Here is a 22,073-nt window from a genome sequence, read left to right on the forward strand (position 1 = left end):
TAGTTAGAAACATGTTCAGTAAGTTCTGCGGTCGTCTGGAAGATGTCAAATACGTCTACATACATCAATATGCGTTTGAGATACGTTACACAGAGGTTCAAAGCACGTTACTCATAGTTTAGAAATAAGTTTCGGGTAAGCTTGACATTACCTCAATGTATTTCGACTTATGAGTAACTTACAAGTACCGTGTGTCAATGATCGCATAACGTGCCTACAACTTATGGCCAGCGTATGCGGAATGTGTGAGTCATACGCCAAGCACGTCGGAAAATTTTGAGCATGCTTATAATTTGTCGACGAGCTCGGCATACTACGAAGTATGCCAGTGTGCTTCAGCGTGCTCTTAACGTGTACAAAACTTGCCCATAACGTATTCGACGTGTGCCAGCGTTTTAGGACAATTTTTCATACGTCGGCATACGCTGGCTAAAACATCAAGGTGTGACAGGGCCTTGAGCTTGGGGAATAGGAAAAAAACACAAGGGGCCAAGTCTGGCGAATATGGGGGTTGCTCCAGAGTTGGCACGTTCCTCTCTACCAGAAACTGTCTGATTCTCAGGGCACTGTGAGCAGGGGCGTTGTCATGGTGGAGCACCCAGGCGTTGTTCTCCCACAGGTCCCTCCTCTTGTCCCGGACTGATCTCATGAGGCACCGGAGGATCTTGTTGAACACGTATTGATGTACTGTTTGACCCAGTGGTAAAAACTCGAAGTGAACGATGCCCTTGATGTCAAAAAACGCGATGAGCATCACCTTGACCTTCGACTTTGACATCATTGCTTTCTTTGGTCTTGGTGATGCCGGACTTTTCCACTGACGACTCTGCCGTTTGGTCTCGGGATCGTATTCGAATATCCATGACTCATTGCCAGTAATGACTCCCCTGAGCAGGTCTGGATCGTCCTCGAGGTGCTCGATAATGTCTTGACAGACAGTGACTCTTTGCCGTTTCTGGTCTTCGGACAACAGCTTGGGGACCATTTTTGCTCACACCTTGCGCATTTCAAAATTTTCAGTGATGATGCTACAGACAGTGTCCTTGTTGATGGAGAGTTCATCCGCAATCATCCACACCGTGAGTTGACGATCTGCGCGCACCATCTGCTTCACACGCTCGATGTTGTCCGCTGTTCTCCTCGTTGAAGGTCTTCCAGATCGTGGAACGTTTTCAACCTCCTCCTGTCCCTCTTTAAACCTCTTGTGCCATTCAAATGCACATGTACGTGACATCGTTTCTTCCCCATAGACTTGCTGCAGCATTCCGAAGGATTCGGAAGGTGTTTTGCCAAGCTTGGCAAGAAACTTCAGATTGGCTCTCTGCTCATGACTCATAGCGCGCCGACTCAGACAAGACAACGAGTAAAGCACGACCTTTAAAAAATCACACAATGAGTGCAGTCAACCATCATCAATCATAAATATTGCTGGAATGTTGAGAAAGACTGTGACACAACCCGTTCATTCAAGTTGTGTAAGTGGAGCACACAGAATGCTCAGTCACGTTACTTTTTAGATGGACCTCGTATTTTGTGGGTCATCCATGCCTACCAGTGGTTGCCTGGTTATCTTATCCAGCTGCTACCAGGTGAGTGCCCAGGGGTATTTCCCCTATGTTTAATATCTCTGAAGTTATTTGTCATCATTCCTGTAGGTCCAGCTATCACTGGTACAACTTTGGCATTCTTCAGCTTCCAGGATATTCTTGCTTCATTCTTGAGGTCTTGGTGTTTGGTCATTTTCTTGATTTCTGCATCGTTTACTCCAAAATCACTGCTATTAACACCTCAATCAGCAATGCCTTCTTCAATCTTTTGTACTTAAAGTATGATATGTGGTCGCAACACTTTGTTTTAAATGTTCACGCTCGTATGAGAGCGGTATTTCCATGTTTTCAGTAATTACTTTTGGTTCATGTTCCCATAAATTTTCTGGAATTGGGATTTTTTTTGCAGATGTATCAGTGGATTACTTTACAAACTCTGTTGTGTCGTTGTATGTGCAGCTGTTCTGACACGAGGTTTTTGTTGTGTGTTTGTGTGTGTGTGTGTGTGTGTGTGTGTGTGTGTGTGTGTGTGTGTGTGTGTGTGTGTGTGTGTGTGTGTGTGTGTGTGTGTGTTCCATTATTAACCATAACATATCATTCTCTTTACCAACCCCACCTCCATCCCGCACCTGTCTTTGGTTTTCTTACTCTCCCCCACCCTTTTTTCTCACTCTGTCCCCTCCTTACTCCCCCCTCATAAAATGCAGCACTCTCCTCCCACACCTCTGTCACTCACGCCCTTGCTGTTTCTGTGTCGGTGTGTGTGTGTGTCTCTCTCTTTCTATCTCACCCCCTCCTCGCACCCCTCCCTCCTGCAGTAGAGCAACTTTTGGTGACACATAGCTCTCCCTGTCTCCCCCCCCTTATCCTCGCTCTTCCCTCCTTCCTTGTTTTGTTTTGTTCTCTGTCTCTGTCTCTGTCTCTGTCTCTGTCTCTGTCTCTGTCTCTGTCTCTGTCTCTGTCTCTCTCTCTCTCTCTCTCTCTCTCTCTCTCTCTCTCTCTCTCTCTCTCTCTCTCTCTCTCTCTCTCTCTCTCTCTCTCTCTCTCTCTCTCTCTCTCTCTCTCTCTCTCTCTCTTCTCTCTCTTCTCTCTCTTCTTCTCTCTCTTCTTCTCTCTCTCTTCTTCTCTCTCTCTTCTTCTCTCTCTCTTCTTCTCTCTCTCTTCTTCTCTCTCTCTTCTTCTCTCTCTCTTCTTCTCTCTCTCTTCTTCTCTCTCTCTTCTTCTCTCTCTCTTCTTCTCTCTCTCTTCTTCTCTCTCTCTTCTTCTCTCTCTCTTCTTCTCTCTCTCTTCTTCTCTCTCTCTTCTTCTCTCTCTCTTCTTCTCTCTCTCTTCTTCTCTCTCTCTTCTTCTCTCTCTCTTCTTCTCTCTCTCTTCTTCTCTCTCTCTTCTTCTCTCTCTCTTCTTCTCTCTCTCTTCTTCTCTCTCTCTTCTTCTCTCTCTCTTCTTCTCTCTCTCTTCTTCTCTCTCTCTTCTTCTCTCTCTCTTCTTCTCTCTCTCTTCTTCTCTCTCTCTTCTTCTCTCTCTCTTCTTCTCTCTCTCTTCTTCTCTCTCTCTTCTTCTCTCTCTCTTCTTCTCTCTCTCTTCTTCTCTCTCTCTTCTTCTCTCTCTCTTCTTCTCTCTCTCTTCTTCTCTCTCTCTTCTTCTCTCTCTCTTCTTCTCTCTCTCTTCTTCTCTCTCTCTTCTTCTCTCTCTCTTCTTCTCTCTCTCTTCTTCTCTCTCTCTTCTTCTCTCTCTCTTCTTCTCTCTCTCTTCTTCTCTCTCTCTTCTTCTCTCTCTCTTCTTCTCTCTCTCTTCTTCTCTCTCTCTTCTTCTCTCTCTCTTCTTCTCTCTCTCTTCTTCTCTCTCTCTTCTTCTCTCTCTCTTCTTCTCTCTCTCTTCTTCTCTTCTCTCTTCTTCTCTCTCTCTTCTTCTCTCTCTCTTCTCTCTCTCTCTCTTCTTCTCTCTCTCTTCTTCTCTCTCTCTTCTTCTCTCTCTCTTCTTCTCTCTCTCTTCTTCTCTCTCTCTTCTTCTCTCTCTCTCTCTTCTCTCTCTCTTCTTCTCTCTCTCTTCTTCTCTCTCTCTTCTTCTCTCTCTCTTCTTCTCTCTCTCTTCTTCTCTCTCTCTTCTTCTCTCTCTCTTCTTCTCTCTCTCTTCTTCTCTCTCTCTTCTTCTCTCTCTCTTCTTCTCTCTCTCTTCTTCTCTCTCTCTTCTTCTCTCTCTCTTCTTCTCTCTCTCTTCTTCTCTCTCTCTTCTTCTCTCTCTCTTCTTCTCTCTCTCTTCTTCTCTCTCTCTTCTTCTCTCTCTCTTCTTCTCTCTCTCTTCTTCTCTCTCTCTTCTTCTCTCTCTCTTCTTCTCTCTCTCTTCTTCTCTCTCTCTTCTTCTCTCTCTCTTCTTCTCTCTCTCTTCTTCTCTCTCTCTTCTCTCTCTCCACCCCCCTTAATACCCCAATCAGAGAAGCGACGGGTTGTATTTGCTAGTATATAATATATAAAGCTCTTTCTAACCAATAATTGACTGACTGACTGACTGATATTGAAGATCGGGACCTTTTGGGTGACATAGAAAGCTGAAATTGTGTGCTGATGGACATCAAAGCCGACACATTGGAAAAAAAAATCACAGAACCATCGGAAAGTCTCCATGAATGAAGATATAAATAAATGAACAACAAATAAATGAAAAAAAATGCAGGTTAGCGACCCAAGACAAGAAATCAGCACAACAAGAAAAATCACAGAACCGTTGGAAAGCATCCATAAATGAAAATATAAATAAACAAGAAAAAGAGCAATCAGAGATTGCATTGCCAGGGCTTGTTTTGTGTGGTGTTTGTGTACTGGTGTGTTACGTAATTAATGAGACATAATTAGAACTTCCACTTTATAACTGCTGGCAGTGATGCCCGGGTATCAAGACATCCTGCTTTGATGCAACCACGCTTTGATCGAACACCTGACCCTGACCCATGATGTTTTTTTGTTTTATTACTCAATTTAATTCAGAATGGGATCAAAATAAATTCAATTCAGATCAAATGGAAGAACAAATAGTTACAGTCCTACATTGGAGGAATCAGACGGAACCCAAAAAAGCAAAGATGAAGTCATCAGGAGGAACATGGATAGGATTCACATTCAGCTGCTACTCCTCTACCATCAAACCCATCCAGGCACAGCCAAGTGAGTCATATATATATATATATATATATATATATATATATATATATATATATATATATATATATATATATATATATATATATATATATATATATATATATATATATATAGAGCCTGGTGTTGGCGCAGTGGTTAGGGCAGCGACTTGGGATCCAAAAGGTCCTGAGTTCAAGCCCCGTTGGGCCACTGAATTAATACACCAGGGGGTTGACTCAGCCTGTCATCCTTCCGAGGTCAGCGAAATGAGTACCAGTGTACTGGGCCAGTGTATACCCCGGTTAAAATAGGTGTACCATATCCCTGTGTCGTAAGAGGCGACCAGGGTTGCGTCAGGAAGGGCATCCGGCGTAAAACATGTGCCAAATCACTATGCGGATCATACGGATGATCCGCTGTGGCGACCCCTAACGGGAGCAGCCGAAAGAAGGAGAAGAAGATATATATATATATATATATATATATATATATATATATATATATATATATATATATATATATATATATATATATATATATATATATATATGCACAGGAGGGAAGCTGAGTATATCGGGAGAAGGATGTTGAAGATGGAGCCGCCAGGCAAGAGGAGAAGAGGAAGGCCAAAGAAGAGGTTCATGGATGCGGTGAGGGCGGACATGCGGGTGGTTGGAGTGTCAATGGAAGATGTGGAGGATAGATCGAAATGGAGACGGTTGGTCCGCTGTGGCGACCCCTAACGGGAGCAAGCCGAAAGAGGAAGAAGAAGATATATATATATATCTATATATATTGTTACGGGAATACTAAATATAGAATTAGCTAAGTTCCCCCATTAAATTAATGTATTGATAGGTTGTGTTGTATAAGGGACGATATGTGTGTGTTGGGAGGTGTAACAGACTGTTTTTGTGTTCGTGCTGTGGTGGTGAAACGAGAGATCGCTATTATTCCTTCCTCATTCCGGAATAGGCCCCTCCCAGTCGGCGGAGAGGAGTGGCCTAGAGCGAGGGGTGTGGCCTGGACAGGAAGTGACGTGAGGGGAGGGGCCTTTGGTCAGGGAGTCGCCGAGACAGACGTGTGTCGAAGGATCTCGCGTGTCGAGGCGAGAGAGAAAAGAAAAAGGCAGTGGTGAATCGACCGGCAGAGAAAGCGGAACCTGCACATCGATTTGCACATCGGAACCTGCACATCTCCTTCACGACTCGAAGGAGAAAAGAAAAGGGGACGAAAGGAGAGCTGTGTGTGAGGAATGGCCGGGTTCTCGAGGCGTGCTCGGAGTCGCTTCGAGGCGAGCGAACGAAGAAGGCACCGTGTTGGGTCTGCCGGGAGAGACGCTGAACCGACCTGCACGTCGGTGATTCGACCGAGAGATGAACTGAGGCGATGAAGCGGGAGTCGGGCTTCGAGGCGGGAAGGCGGGAGAGGATACGCCGGAGCGTCTGACAGTCCTTGCTCACCTCACGGCTCGACACGTTGTGATCCGCCTGCGGAACTCGGACCTCGACTGGGACCTTGTATGGAGAAAAGGCCAGGCCGGGATTCGTGTGCTGAACCCTGGAGAGAGATCGGCGATCTCGCATCGTCGACGTGGCGCGGAGCCGGAGCGCGCTGAGGAGAACCGCGCACGCGGTGACTCGGGCGGGAGCTGGAGTGCTGCGCCGCCATTTCTTGCTGTGCGGAATGTTCGAGCGGGAGTTCGAACCCGTGGAAACCCGCTGGTTTTTACGAGTGACCTTCGTGCTTTTGGGACACGGTCCTCTCGTCCATGAGCCATCACCAAGTACTCTGTCTTGTCCTGCATGCATGTTTGTTTGCACGTGTTGTATAAGGCATATTTCGTAGTAATCCCCTCATAACCTTTTAGCCATGGTTCCCAAGTTAAGAACGGGTTGATTGTTGATAAAACCACTGTTGTGTTATTGCTTGTGTTGTGATCCCTGATGTCCCCAATAAATCTGGTTAATTCTGATGAAGTTGCCGCTATGGATTAATGCGTGTCGCGTCGAGGAACGATCCGTTTGATTGGCATACAAGACCAAAATGGTTACAGACTGGTCGACTCCGCTCGGTCACTGACAAAGCCAGTCTGTAACTTGGGGTTCTATCTCCCCAACTGGTAAGGTACAGGATTACGTTGGTATCGCGATTAAAGACGCGTGACCCGAGGCCTGTGCCGAGCCGGCTGGCATTATAGACTCCTGGAGAGGGTGGTGGCGAGGGTGGCACCAGGGACCGGGTCAGATTCCCGCCACCCTGGATGCGCAACAACTGGTCGTCAGGAGTGGGATGACCAACCCTTCGCAAATTTGCAGAACACCGATTGTATTTACAATTGGGAGTGATTTTATGCTTGAACGGATCGGAGGAAAAATTTGCAAATTATAAAGAAAATGGAGTCGCAAAATGGCGGCGCGGCTCCATCTCGGCGCAACACGGAGCGGGAATGGGCTAATTATAGCGCAACGAGCCACAAGGCGCGAAGGAAACGCTCCCGCCCACCGATTCAGACCACGTGGTCACGGCATGTGCTATGGCAGGCGTGGCAGGATGACTACGCGAATATTGGCAAGCTTCAGGCACAATTGGGGGATGTCTTGGAAAAGGTGAAGCGTATATATATATATATATATATATATATATATATATATATATATATATATATATATATATATATATATACCATGGTGCCCCCAAGAATCCGACCACCCCATTGTTTGAAGAAATTGGAATCCGAACAATTTTTTCAGGAAAATTTTGCCATAAAAACCGAACACAACGTGGCGTTCATGTTTGTTCACGTGCGTCTCCCCCGCCTGTTCGACCCGCATCTTCGCGCTTTGTTCATTCAGTTCGTCGGTGGAAGTACTCGTGAAAGCATCTCTCGTGTGTCGATCGCTACTTTACCTCGTGTTTTTCACCTTGATTTGTGCATTTTTTTTTTAATTATCACCCTTGTGCATTCACCATGGCACCCAAGAAGAGCAGTGAAGCAAATAGGAATAAGAGGAAGTCCGTGAGAACGATAATTGAGTTGAAGAAAGAACTTATCACGAAGCATGAGAGCGGTATGCGTGTGTCTGATTTCGCTGCCATGTTCGAGCTGCCGAAATCGACTGTGTCCGATTATGAAACATGAAGAAGCGATAAAAGCGCGAAAACCCGTCGTGAAGCGAATTCATTCAATGAACCCTCTGACGAATCGGCTTTAACAAACTCAATGTTTTTTTTTTCGCGAGCATGGTAGTGACGTTATGCTGCGTCACCCAATCGCTTCACCTCTTGATTCTCTCCCATGGAACCGTGCTGTGAAAACGGCACATTTGTGTCTCCACAGAGTGAACTGGGATATAAAACACCATTTGGTGCTTCATCGTTAATTACATACCTCCACCAGGCTGAACAGTTTACGTTTTGGATCCCGATGGCCACTGATAGGCCCGAGCTGCATCCAGACCTGATGGAAGAAGCGACAACGCTCCTGCTCATCCCCCAGGCTTGGAAGATTCATGACCCAGAAAAGGTCATTTACTAATCTTATTTTACCTTAAACATGGGTAATTTTAGTTGAAAGTGTTTTGAAAGTGGGTTTTCTTGGGGTCCAGGAACGGATTAATTCACTTTCCATTATTTCTTATTGGGAAAATAGTTTTGGAATCCGAACAGCCTACTGGAACAAATTAAATTCGGATTTTGGGGGCACCACTGTATATACATCAATTTTGGGTTTCTCTTTTCTCGCTTTGGACTTCTGTCTCCTCTTATAAACTATTTTATTTGTGTGGAATATTTGTCCCATTTCCTTTCTCATGTTGTTCTCTTTGTTTCATTTGTCTCCATTTCCATGGTAGTGCATGGTATTTCTCTGCAGGACCCGTTTTTATTAGCTCACCTGTTCGAAGAACAGAGAGCTATAGCGATAGCCCTGGTGTGAGCGTCAGCGTCAGTGTGAGCGTGAAAATGTTAAAGTTTTTGGTGCAAGTTATTTCCTTTCTAATGTTTTTATCTACCACACTATTTTTTTACTGATTACAATAAACAAATACATATATTGCTTTAAAATTATTTGGATCAGACTTCACTGCAATGCTTTATAAAAAAAAGTATTATTAGACTCGTCTTTTATAAACAATAAATGTATAAACAGGCGAGCATTGGGTGGCTTTGACGCCAACTCTGGTATTTTTTGCGGCGATGTTTTCCTGTCACTTTTTCTTGAATGAGCAATGATGCCACAGCTTACGGTGTTGAATTCCTTCAATGAAGTTTACCTTATGATTTTTCTGAGCACTTTGGTGGTTCTCTTCACAATTATTTTTGTTTTTTTGTCCTTTTGTTATTTTCTATTTTATAGAGTCGTGGTCTTTCCCTCAGTGATATCAGTTTCATCTCCTCTTTTTTTGTTAGCCAGCTCTTTCTCCAGTTCACCCTGCTCTTCATTTTCCTCATCTTCTTCCTTTCCCTCGTTCTGCCATTCACCCTGCTTTTTCAGGTCATCATTATCAGCCCCTTCCTGCATTACATATTCCTCCTCTTCTTCCTCTCTTTCATCTGTCATTTTCCCTCCTCTCTGTGCCGATCACTATCCACCCCACCCCTCCTTATCCCCCTGCTGGTGCAGGTGCCTCATGGTCCATGTCAATGGGTTGGGTCCGTTCCTCTCTCTGCAGTGGGTTCATATCACCCCCCCCTCCATCACTTGTCATCCCCACCACTGGGTCTCTGATACCATGCCGTGTTCCAAGCCCCGGTTTTGCCATCTCGCCTCTCCGCATGCCCTCACGGTCACCTCCTCAGTCTCCGTCTTTCAACCACCCGGCAACTCCTCGACTTCCATTCTCTTCATCTTCTGCCGCTTATTCGCTGGTTTTGTCTGCTATCTCTTTTATTAGTTTTCTATCTCGGAACCTAAATGCTATTGACACAATCCTGTCAAATTTATGCAATGGGACTGTGTCTAATCTGATGGCCAGTTTTGGTTTCTCCAGCTGCTCCATGAATCGTTTTCCCCTACCATTCATCCACCAAAGCTCATGGGCTGAATAGACCTGGCAATGAAGAATGATTTCTTTCTCCTCTTTGCTCCAATTTTCCTTCGAGTTCTTGATAACTAACGGGTGCTATGACTCATGCCTTCAACAACTTCTGTGGAGCTTGATCTTTTCTTTGGCAAAACAGGTAGCACCTCATCACTTCATCAGTCTTCTGACTCCACGCAGATGCCTGTCCCTGTGTGAGACGAATTTTTTTCCTCACAAGAGGAGATGCAGGCTACTTCTTTTTCAGCGCACAACCCTTCTGCTCAGATTCATGACTGCGTAGACACAGAATTTCTCTACGGAATCTGTATTCCACTATTTCGTGTTTTATTAACCTTGACGAAGGAAAGGGTATTGCATTTGGGTCCGTCTGTTTGTTTGTCTGTTTGTTTGTCTGTTTGTTTGATTATTACTTGGCGAAAAAATTTGAATTTTTTTTTTCCCAAGTATGTTGGTCTGTAGCGTTTGTCCTTTTGTTACTTACGAAATCTAAAGATTTCATAAGTATATTTATGACTTCCGTTTCTGTCTGTTTGTATGTTTGTTTGTTTGTTTGTTTTTAGGCACGATAACTTGAGAACGGAAGAAGCTACCAATGTCAAATTACACCACGTGATTCAGGAGGGTGATGGCTAGTGCTAATTAGATTTTGGTCAAAATCGGTCAAAGGTCAAGGTCATAGTGAGGTCAAACATCCAAAAAATGATAACTCGAGAATGGAAGAAGCTACCAATGTCAAATTACACCACGTGATTCAGGAGGGTGGTGGCTAGCGCTGATGAGATTTTGGTCAAAATCGGGCAAAGGTCAAGGTCACAGTGAGGTGAAACATCCAAATCTTAAAAGCACATTATCTTAAAAGGTTGCGGACGGATTCGGATGAAACTTGGTGGGCAGGTTGAGTGTGTGACATTTAAAAATGGATTAGATTTTGGTGAAGCTCTGAATCCGAATCTGGATACGAGAATTATTTAATTTTTAAAGGGCTTCTTCACCATTGAGAGATTGGGCCAAAAACAATACACAGCATGATATTTTTAAAATGTATTGTGCCAGATATATTCTCGTGGATCAGGCATTGCGTGGTGGAAGGATGCCCTCCCAGTGCCTTATAGTTACGTTTTGTATCCCACTTGGAGATCAAATCCGCATCCGGGCTTTAATCAAACTCCAATTGGCTTGTTCTTGTCATCAACCCAACTCATCCACCTTCTTTTGTCTAAACTCGTCCACAACTTTTTGAACTATCATGTTCATGTTATATATTGTTTTAGTGGTCCAATCTCTCAATGGTGAAGAATCTATTTGAAATTTCAAAAATCTAATATCCGGATCTGGATCCACAACTTTTTGAGATATCTTGCTCACAGACAAACAAACAGACAGAAAGACAAACAGAACTGGAAGCATAATGTCAGTCAACGTTTGGTAGCTAAGGTAGCTATCTTCAAAATAATTCCAAATTCCTGCCTTACCAACCAGAGGGCTCATGATGGTCGCTTTCCAGTGGTGGCCGCAAGGGACTCTAAGTGCACCAAGGACCTCGCCTGTTACAGGTTGTTTTACATAACAATCTTGCCATATTCTGCTCTATAATTGACGGTAACTGCCAACTCAGTTCACATTTTATAATACCACTTGCATCGACAAATATCTAATACAAGAGTAATGCTGCCGTATTCGATCACACGGTCCATACCAAAGTCTTAAGACAACTTAACTCTGGATTCCCCCCCCCCCCAACTTTTCCATCTAATAATTTTATCATACGCGGGCGCGCGCGCGCACACACACACACACACACACACACACACACACACACACACACACACACACACACACACACACACACACACACACACACACACAACAAAACTGAGGTAACAGATGTTAAGGCAAATCATCCCTTGTTCAGAATCACGATGAATCTTATCTAGCTAATGTTATTCATTCATATGGGAACACGGGACAGACACGGCTCTATCTAATCTTATTCATTCATATGGGAACACGGGACAGACACGGCTCTATCTAATCTTATTCATTCACATGGGAACACGGGACAGACACAGCTCTATCTAATCTTCTTCATTCACATGGGACCATGGGACAGACACAGCTCTATCTAATCTTATTCATCACATGGGACCATGGGACAGACACGGCTTTTTCTAATCTTATTCATCACATGGGACCATGGGACAGACACGGCTCTATCTCTTCTTATTCATCACATGGGACCATGGGACCATGGGACAGACACGGCTATATCTAATCTAATTCATCACATGGGACCACGGGACAGACACGGCTCTGTCTAATCTTTTTCATTCACGTGGGAATACAGGACAGACACGGTTCTGTCTAATCTTATTCATTCACATGGGACAGACACGGCTCTATCTAATCTTATTCCTCACATGGGACCATGGGACAGACACGGCTTTATCTAATCTTATTCATTCACATGGGACCATGGGACAGACACGGCTTTATCTAATCTTATTCCTCACATGGGAACACGGGACAGACACGGCTTTTTCTAATCTTATTCATCACATGGGACCATGGGACAGACACGGCTCTATCTCATCTTATTCATCACATGGGACCATGGGATAGACACGGCTCTATCTAATCTTATTACCTTCGCATTCTGCAAAAGGTTATGTTTTAGTCGGCGTGTATTTATTACCTTCGCATTCTGCGAAAGGTTATGTTTTGGTCAGCGTGTATTTATTTATTTATTTATTTATTTGTAATCTTGTGATTCGTATAACTCAAAAAGTATTAAACCAAATTGCATGAAATTGGTGGAATGATTGGTTATTAGCCAGGAAGCATTCGATTAGATTTTGGGATCGTTCGGGTCAAAGGTCAAGGTCAAGGTCACGAAAAGGTCAAAATCGTCTTTTTATGATAACACGGTCAATTTTTATTCCATTTGCATGCAACTAACGCCAAAATGTTCAGAATTCAACGCCTCATCTTGTGATATGCAATATGACACAATGACGCACATACTCTTGTTACCGGTTAGGGGTCAAAGGTCAGGGGGGTCACGACCTTGAAAAATATGCGGTTTTTGTCATAACGCGGTCAATTCTTGTCCGCTTTTACATGAACCCAGCACCAAAATGTTCAGAATTTAATGCCCAATCTTGTGACACAATGACGTCATAACACATGTTACCGGTTGGGGTAAAATGTCGGGGGGGGGGTCACGCCCTTGAAAAATATGCGGTTTTCGGCATAACTCAGTCAATTCTTATTCAATTTGCATGAAACCAGCATCAAACGAGATTACCTTCTCTTGTTGAAACGTTGTATTCACCGAGCTTGCGAGTGAAGACTCGCCAAAACGACATGAGTTGATTGTTGTTTAGTCCGTAGCCCCCGAAAGTCGGGTGGGGGGGGGTCATGACATTATAGATATGTGGTTTGTGTCATAAGACCATTCATATGAAACCAGTTCCCCACACTCATACCAAGAACAAAAAAAGGTAGTGGCGGCGAAGGTATGCGCTCCATGAGTGCCCGTTCTAGTTCATCACATGGGACCATGGGACAGACACGGCTTTATCTAATCTTATTCATCACATGGGACCATGGAGTAGACACGGCTCTATCTCTTCTTATTCATCACATGGGACCATGGGACAGACACGGCTCTATCTCTTCTTATTCATCACATGGGACCATGGGACAGACACGGCTCTATCTAATCTTATTCATTCACATGGGACCACGGGACAGACACGGCTCTATCTCATCTTATTCATCACATGGGACCATGGGATAGACACGGCTCTATCTAATCTTATTACCTTCGCATTCTGCAAAAGGTTATGTTTTAGTCGGCGTGTATTTATTACCTTCGCATTCTGCGAAAGGTTATGTTTTGGTCAGCGTGTATTTATTTATTTATTTATTTATTTGTAATCTTGTGATTCGTATAACTCAAAAAGTATTAAACCGAATTGCATGAAATTTGGTGGAATGATTGGTTATTAGCCAGGAAGCATTCGATTAGATTTTGGGATCGTTCGGGTCAAAGGTCAAGGTCAAGGTCACGAAAAGGTCAAAATCGTCTTTTTATGATAACGCGGTCAATTTTTATTCAATTTGCATGCAACTAACGCCAAAATGTTCAGAATTCAACGCCTCATCTTGTGATATGCAATAGGACACAATGACGCCCATACTCTTGTTACCGGTTAGGGGTCAAAGGTCAGGGGGGTCATGACCTTGAAAAATATGCGTTTTTTGTCATAACGCGGTCCATTCTTGTCCGCTTTTACATGAACCCAGCACCAAAATGTTCAGAATTTAATGCCCAATCTTGTGACACAATGACGTCATAACACATGTCACCGGTTGGGGTAAAATGTCGGGGGGGGGTCACGCCCTTGAAAAATATGCGGTTTTCGGCATAACTCAGTCAATTCTTATTCAATTTGCATGAAACCAGCATCAAACGAGATTACCTTCTCTTGTTGAAATGTTGTATTCACCGAGCTTGTGAGTGAAGACTCGCCAAAACGACGTGAGTTGATTGTTGTTTAGTCCGTAGCCCCCGAAAGTCGGGGGGGGGTCATGACATTATAGATATGTGGTTTGTGTCATAAGACCATTCATATGAAACCAGTTCCCCACACTCATACCAAGAAAAAAAAAAAGTAGTGGCGGCGAAGGTATGCGCTCCATGAGTGCCCGTTCTAGTTCATCACATGGGACCATGGGACAGACACGGCTTTATCTAATCTTATTCATCACATGGGACCATGGAACAGACACGGCTCTATCTCTTCTTATTCATCACATGGGACCACGGGACAGACACGGCTATATCTAATCTTATTCATCACATGGGAATATGGGACAGACACGGCTCTACCTAATCTTTTTCATTCACATGGGAATACGGGACAGACACGGCTCTATCTAATCTTATTCAACACATGGGACCATGGGACAGACACGGCTATATCTAATCTTTTTCATTCACATGGGAACACGGGACAGACACGGCTCTTTCTAATCTTATTCATTCACATGGGAACACGGGACAGACACAGCACAAGGTGAAAATGAAACAGATTAGAGAATGTAAGCTGAGCCGTTCAACAGCAAGGATGAGGGATTTGAGTGTACAGAGTACTATAGGCAAAAATATATATTTTATGTTGTGAGTTGTGACCACAGTGCGATCATTCTTGTTTTAAGGATGGGCCACATAATTAATTTGCAACAATAACCTTTGTTTCTGGTTTTGTCTTGTTATTCAAGTGAATGCCCTGAATGTCAGGGTTTAATTTTATTTTTTAATACCTTGAGTGATGGCAAAAATGAAGTTTTTATGAAATGCCAACTGTTTTAAATAGTAATTATGACGTGTATGAACCTTTCATGCAGCTTTAAATTTATGCATCAAATGAGTATGAAATGCACCTCCAATGCGAGTAATTTATAATAAACCACAGCCTTAATCCAAGCGGTGTTGTACAATGGTGTTTGAGGGACGAGGGTGGTGTTTTAAGAAGGCCTAAACCTCATTAATTAGTGATACATCTCCAAATATTTATTCAATTATAGGGTTAGACTTTCTTGCACATGACTTGGAAAATGGAAAAGTTGGAAAATGCTTTATTAACGTCACATGTTGTACTCAACGATCGCTTTGATGTCACCATTATACAGAATAAAGCGATCATACTAAAATACACCATTTAGTGTCTGTCTCTCTCTCTCTGTCTGACTGGTGTTTGACCGTGATACATTTGGTCATTACTTATCCAATCTCAACCAAACTTGAAGGAAGGACAAAGGGTCACATGATGGCTGTTGCAGTGACTTCATTTGCTCCCCTCCCCAAGTGGTGTTCCGCTTTCCATGAAGTCTGTGTTAAGGTGTATATCTGTGTTAAGATAGCTGATTGTGGCGTTTTTCCAAGACCACTTCTTATAATCTATCTATAATTCCAGCAATCTCTGTGTGTGTCTGTGACCGCTATTTCTTGACAACCACTGGTCCGATCTAATTGAAACTTGCCAGGTATATTGCTGGGGACCTGAGGATGTGCTTTTTCAAGGTTTGATATTAATCGGACAAGTGCCTCCCAAGTTATGGCCATTTATTTACCAAACCAATGACAAGACACGTTGTTGCGTGGGCGTGGCCGATGGGGAAGGGAAGCTCAGCCGCGTTCCCCATTACGGGTTACAACGTACGGGCTTCCGGATAGTGATGACTTCATGTATTCTCATAATTTCTCGATTTCTTATGCGCATTTATAGATAAACACAATGCCCCAAGTTATGATCGTTTTCATATTAGACGGTGCATAAATTTCGGTAAGATCAGAGTGAGCTGGTGTGCTCCAAACCAGGAAGTAATTTTTCTCTCTCTTCTCTTCTCTTTTTGTTTTTCCTTGCGATGACATTGCGAAAAGGCAAAATACGTTGGCGCTAATTGAATATTTGGGCACTAAAACTAAATTGTGAATAATCGTAACTGTGAATAATATGCGAACTTCCGGGCCACGTACGTACGGGCACGCGAGAGCGAAGAAACGGCCTGTGTGGTTGTTGTTTCTTGCTCGCGGTTTGAATATTTATTTATTTTTATAATTTTTTTTTTTTTTTACGGGCACGTACTAGGAATACAAATGATGAGAGCATAATATTAATGTTATTACAAACCGTTATTAATACTAATAATATCCCCTCTCCCCAAGGGGGCTTTTACTCCTTGAACAAATGCCATTTAACATGTATAAGTAGCTTATGATGTTTTTTGGGGCTGGAACACGAAGAAGGAGAGGCCGACCAGAATAAAAAAAAATTTTTAACCACAAACATGTATGTTTACCTTTTTTAAACAGTCACATATACTGCTGTTTAACACTAAACTTAAATAAGTGTTGAGGAATCCACTCTCCTTGAGGTATTCTCTGCTTATCGTGTCCAGCACAGCAGAATGGACCCGAGACGAGATATATGTTGATTGACAAACCCCAAAGGGGACAACACCGTGACCCCTCTTGTGAGTGTATAAAATGCACAACTTCTCATTCACTCAAACTCCTTGGCCCCTGAATCCCCGGAGCCCCGGCGTAAAGCTCCTCTCGAGCATCCACTGGAACACGTCATGCGGCTTTGACGACGCAGTCTCGCTCTGTACGGCATGCGCTCCGCGTTTCTCGTGACAACATCGGGACTTCATTAATGTCACAGTTTGCGGAGGAAGTACTTGCCAAAATGTCCCATCGTATTACCCTTCGGCCTTCACCCTGCTCAAAGGCACAGTGCCTGCTCACCTTCATCTTTGTGCTGCGTGTGCTTCAAACGAACAGCCATCCTTAATTCAGCCTGTCACACCGTCGCCATATCTCAACGTTAGAGTCACACGCAAGGAGTTCGACATTCTGTATGCCTTACCTCGTGTTTTGAGCCATCATTGTGAATTATAAGATTGAGATAGCATTTGATTTTAACCTCTTCAGATGCGGGACGTGGGCTTGCAGGATGGCCTGGAGGTACACACACTCTCCTCTAAGCTGTGTAGCCTGGGTTCGCATCCCGACGCAGCTATAAACTGTCATCCCATTGTTTCGCAGGTAGGGCGATTCATTACTGCGCGTGTCATGCATCGGATGGACGTTAAACTGGATGTCCTGTCAGACGGCATTACATCCCATGGTGTCTTTCGCGAAGAGCAGGCGATCTATCACCGGCACCATGGCCAAATTCCAAATTCATGCCCTAACCTCAGTTGAACGTCAGGCCTGGCAGCCAGTTCGTGAAAGGCTTGGGCTGAGCTTCCCCTGGCCAACCCCGCAAAAATGATGATGATGATGATGATGATGATGATGATTAATTATTTTGATAATATTCTCCAAAGCGCACAATTTTATCCATTTCTGGGAAATATTTCGCACTTTCTCCTTCCCACAACTGTCACAATAGGAACATATTCCAGGTGCATTGTAGTTTGTACACAACGCACGTTTTGGCCCTTCTCCCCCCCAGCAAAGCTATGTAATGATGGGGCAACAGGGTCAATCCATGTCAAATCATCAAAGAATCTGCCGTCATCTCTCAGATTTTTGTAAAACTTTGGGAACCAATTGGGACCCATGAAAAACGGCAAGAACTCAAATATTTTTGCTAACAGCCTCTTAATTAGTGAGATACAGACTAACGAACTTTGGACTAATTAGCACGACGTCGCGAATTCAAATGGCCATGTCTCTAAAAGTATAACACCGAGAGAGCTGGTTTTGGTGTCATTTTAAAGGTATTTGCATGCCCTATGAATTTGTTTGGGCAACATTTTCCTACCTCCAACCACAAAAAAGTTATCACAAAATATAAACTTCAATCGTGAATCCCCAAAAAATGTATCCTTCAAATTTCCTCAAATTCATCCCAGAGGTACCTTATGATGTCAAGAAGCTTCCACATAAATTTTGTGATGGGCACTCCAATAGTTTCTGAGATATGAGCAATAATGTACATGTACATATGGCATATAGGTTCGAAAATCAGCATTTGTAATGTATTATACAATCATTCTAACCTAGCCATGACAGGGAACACAGGGAACGACCATCAACTGCTTTGAAGTATCATATACTTTCATTTTCAACTGGGCCTGAAGGGAAGAAACAAGTGCTGCTGTTGCTGCATTGAAGAGGAAATTGAAAGCCTAAGTCAGGTTAGTGAACACTGTGTACTTGAACTCACTTATTGATTGTATAATACATTACAAATGCTGATTTTCGAACCTATATGCCATATGTACATGTACATTATTGCTCATATCTCAGAAACTATTGGAGTGCCCATCACAAAATTTATGTGGAAGCTTCTTGACATCATAAGGTACCTCTGGGATGAATTTGAGGAAATTTGAAGGATACATTTTTTGGGGATTCACGATTGAAGTTTATATTTTGTGATAACTTTTTTGTGGTTGGTGGTAGGAAAATGTTGCCCAGACAAATTGATAGGGCATGCAAATACCTTTAAAATTACACAAAAACCAGCTCTCTAGGTGTTATATTTTTAGAGATATGGCCATTTGAATTCGCGACGTCATGCTAATTAGTCCAAAGTTCGTTAGTCTGTATCTCACGAATTAAGAGGCTGTTAGCAAAAATATTTCAGTTCTTGACGTTTTTCATGGGTCCCAATTGGTTCCCAAAGTTTTACAAAAATCTGAGAGATGACGGCAGATTCTTTGATGATTTGACATGGAATGACCCAACAAACCCCCACCCCTAATAAATCCATTATGCTTTGTGGGTTTGCCCCCTCCTCACTCACCTTGCTTGCGAACACCCCCTCCCCAGGCGTTACATCATGTATAGACCACCCCATAGACAGATGACTCATTGTTTTCACCTGCATATTATATATATATATATATATATATATATATACATATATATACATATATATATATATGTATATATATCCTGGTGTTGGCACCGTGGTTCGGGCAGCGGCTTGGGATCCAAAAGGTCCTGAGTTCAAGCCCCGTTGGGCCACTGAATTAATACACCAGGGGGTTGACTCAGCCTGTCATCCTTCCGAGGTCGGCGAAATGAGTACCAGTATACTGGGCCGGTATATACCCTGGTTAAAATAGGTGTACCATATCCTTGCGTTGTAAGAGGCGACCAGGGTTGCGTCAGGAAGGGCATCCGGCATAAAACATGTGCCAAATCACTATGTGGATCATACGGATGATCTGCTGTGGTGACCCCGAACGGGAGCAGCCGAAAGAAGAAGAAGATGTATATACCTGTTGAATATTCTTCTTTTCTCAAAATTCACCGTGTACAAATGAAATGGTTCACGGCAACCCCCAACAATTACCTGCGCCACCGAAGGTGGACGGACATTATGTTTTCACCCTTGATCTGTTTGTCTGCCTTTGTCTGTCTGTGAACAGGAAGGATATCTCAAAGTTGTGAATGGATTCGTACGAAATTTGGTGGAGAGGTTGGGTGTGTGACAAAGACGAAATGATTCGATTTCGGTGAAGATCTGGATCCGATATTCTTTAAAGTGATTCTTCACCTTTGAAAAATACAGTAGGACCAAAAGCGATACATAGCATGATATCTGAAAAAGTTATGGACAGATTATGACAAAACTTGGTGGATGGTTTGGTGAGATGACAAGAACAAACATTCGATTTTGGTTTAGGTCCAGATCCAGATCCAGCCTATCCAGTGGGATACAAAGCATTAACTGTTCAGCCTGGCAGATGTATGTGCTCTCCCGAGTGCCCTTCTGATATACTCATGCTTTCATTACACTATTTATGATAGTTCATGATTCAGGGAAATGTGTGGTTCAGATATTGCTCTTTGAGACGTTATTGCAAATGATAAAAGCAGAAACTCTGTAACCCGCAGGTGGAGTTGGACCAGCCGCCAGCGTTATGTAGCGTAATGTGGGGGTACAGCGGTAATCCAGCCTGCGTGACATTACACATTCAGCTTTTTTCCCCAAAACTCACCTATTTGCTGTACTCTCAGAGACAACTAAGGAGAGAAAGGTTTTGCTTTCAAAATTTCCCTCTTATTCCAGGTTTGAGGCTCACTATGGGTTTTCTCGCTTCACCAACACAGCACAGCCTGTCCTTGATGACGTGAACAAAAAGCTTCTTCATGTAAATAATAAAAACAAGACGCACGTCATGAAGCTCAACAGGATCAGGACCAACAGTCACTCAACTCCCCACCCCCACAGACCCCCTTCGACCCTGATTTTTTAATGCCGGGAACAAACTTTAGTACATCATGGGTGATGAAGGTTGTGGTCAAGTTTCATAAAAATCATGTGTGTAGTTTTGGAGAAGAGAGCAAATACCTATTGTGTGTAGTCAAACCCTCCCCTCTCCGCTATCCGAAACCCCCCTAAATGAGCGCAGATTTTGAAGAGGTCGATACACCTTTGTTTGGCATCAGAAATGAAGCTTGTGACCAAGTTTCATCAAAAAAAAAAACTTGCTTCAAGTGATAATGACTGAAGTGTTTATGGACTCAATGACTCACTCATGGACACTGTTCAATCGCATAAGCTCACCGGACGTGTGTGTGTGTGTGTGTGTGTGTGTGTGTGTGTGTGTGTGTGTGTGTGTGTGTGTGTGTGTGTGTGTGTGTGTGTGTGTGTGTGTGTGTGTGTGTGTGTGTGTGTGTGTGTGTGTGTGTGTGTGTGTGTGTCGGTTTTATATTTCACTGGTGAAATTCATAAATGGAAACAATCAACTTACATTACTATTGACAACGGATGTCGGGATGGACAGGGAACTCCATTATTCAAAGGAAAATGTAGGGATGGTTTCACATGGCAATTTCTTGTGACCATCCCGAACCTGTTTGCATACTTTTTGGAATATCATCCCGACAGCCTTTAACATTTCAAAAGAAAGTGTTTTTTAAACTTGTTTTTACATAGTATGATTATTTAAGTGACATTTATATCGTTTGTTATCACTTTGCCAACCGTGGAGTTCAGACCTCTATAGGATTAGCCAATCATTTGTTTTGCTGTTAACTGCTGCACCGCATTCTGAGGAAGTTGTTCTCACTGGCAGAGAGAAGTTCCAGGTGGAGAGTTATTTGACCATCATTGATTTCCTTATCGTGGCATTAAACAACAGAATTCCATCTGACCAATCGTATATCGCTTCAAGGTCATCATGCCGGTGCTAACTCTTGAAGAAATTGATGGTGAGGCTCATAATATCTCTCTTTCTCTTTCTTTCTCTCTTTCTCTTTCTTTCTCTCTTTCTCTTTCTTTCTCTCTTTCTCTCTCTTTCTTTCTCTTTCTCTTTCTTTCTCTCTTTCTCTTTCTTTCTCTCTTTCTCTTTCTTTCTCTCTTTCTCTTTCTTTCTTTCTCTCTTTCTCTTTCTTTCTCTCTTTCTCTCTCTCGTCTTCCTGGTGAAAAGATTCAATTCACCTGATTTTTTTTTTTTTTTCAAAGCACGACTTTGTGGTTCATCACTATCCGAAAGCATCACCGCTGCTTCACCAACAACTTGGACAGATCTTTCTTTCTGTAACAAATGGTGATGAACAACAGCTCAGGTAAATGCTCCTTTTAGCAAGGTTGGCCTTGTTAAAAACAAATTGCAAGATGAGTGTATAACTGCACTAGGTTAACATGCATGCACCGACAAATCCGTTCTGATAAGATTTGTGAACTTTTGTGATGTTTTTGTGGTTTTATATCCGTCTGATTGTGACATTCTGTAAACCTGGTATGGTAGGTTTCCCCGAGAGGTTTTTTTCTGACCCTGCTCTGGCACTAAAATTTCTCCAAGATCTTTGA

The 22,073-nt window shown here is 43.1% G+C and overlaps 1 long non-coding RNA gene across 1 annotated transcript in view; it reads left to right on the forward strand.

Moving 5' to 3' along the window:
- The window catches only part of LOC147021865 (uncharacterized), a 115,862-nt gene that overhangs the window by 76,415 nt on the left and 17,374 nt on the right, over positions 1 to 22,073 (forward strand). Inside the window, exons 2-3 of the long non-coding RNA XR_015060971.1 lie at positions 21,337 to 21,472; positions 21,726 to 21,829. This is a non-coding gene — a long non-coding RNA (uncharacterized LOC147021865). The remainder of the gene's footprint in view (positions 1 to 21,336; positions 21,473 to 21,725; positions 21,830 to 22,073) is intronic.

Source organism: Eptatretus burgeri, chromosome 8 (assembly GCF_056783735.1).
Source record: "Eptatretus burgeri isolate ZD-2024b chromosome 8, Ebu_testis_v1, whole genome shotgun sequence".
NCBI lineage: Eukaryota > Metazoa > Chordata > Myxini > Myxiniformes > Myxinidae > Eptatretus > Eptatretus burgeri.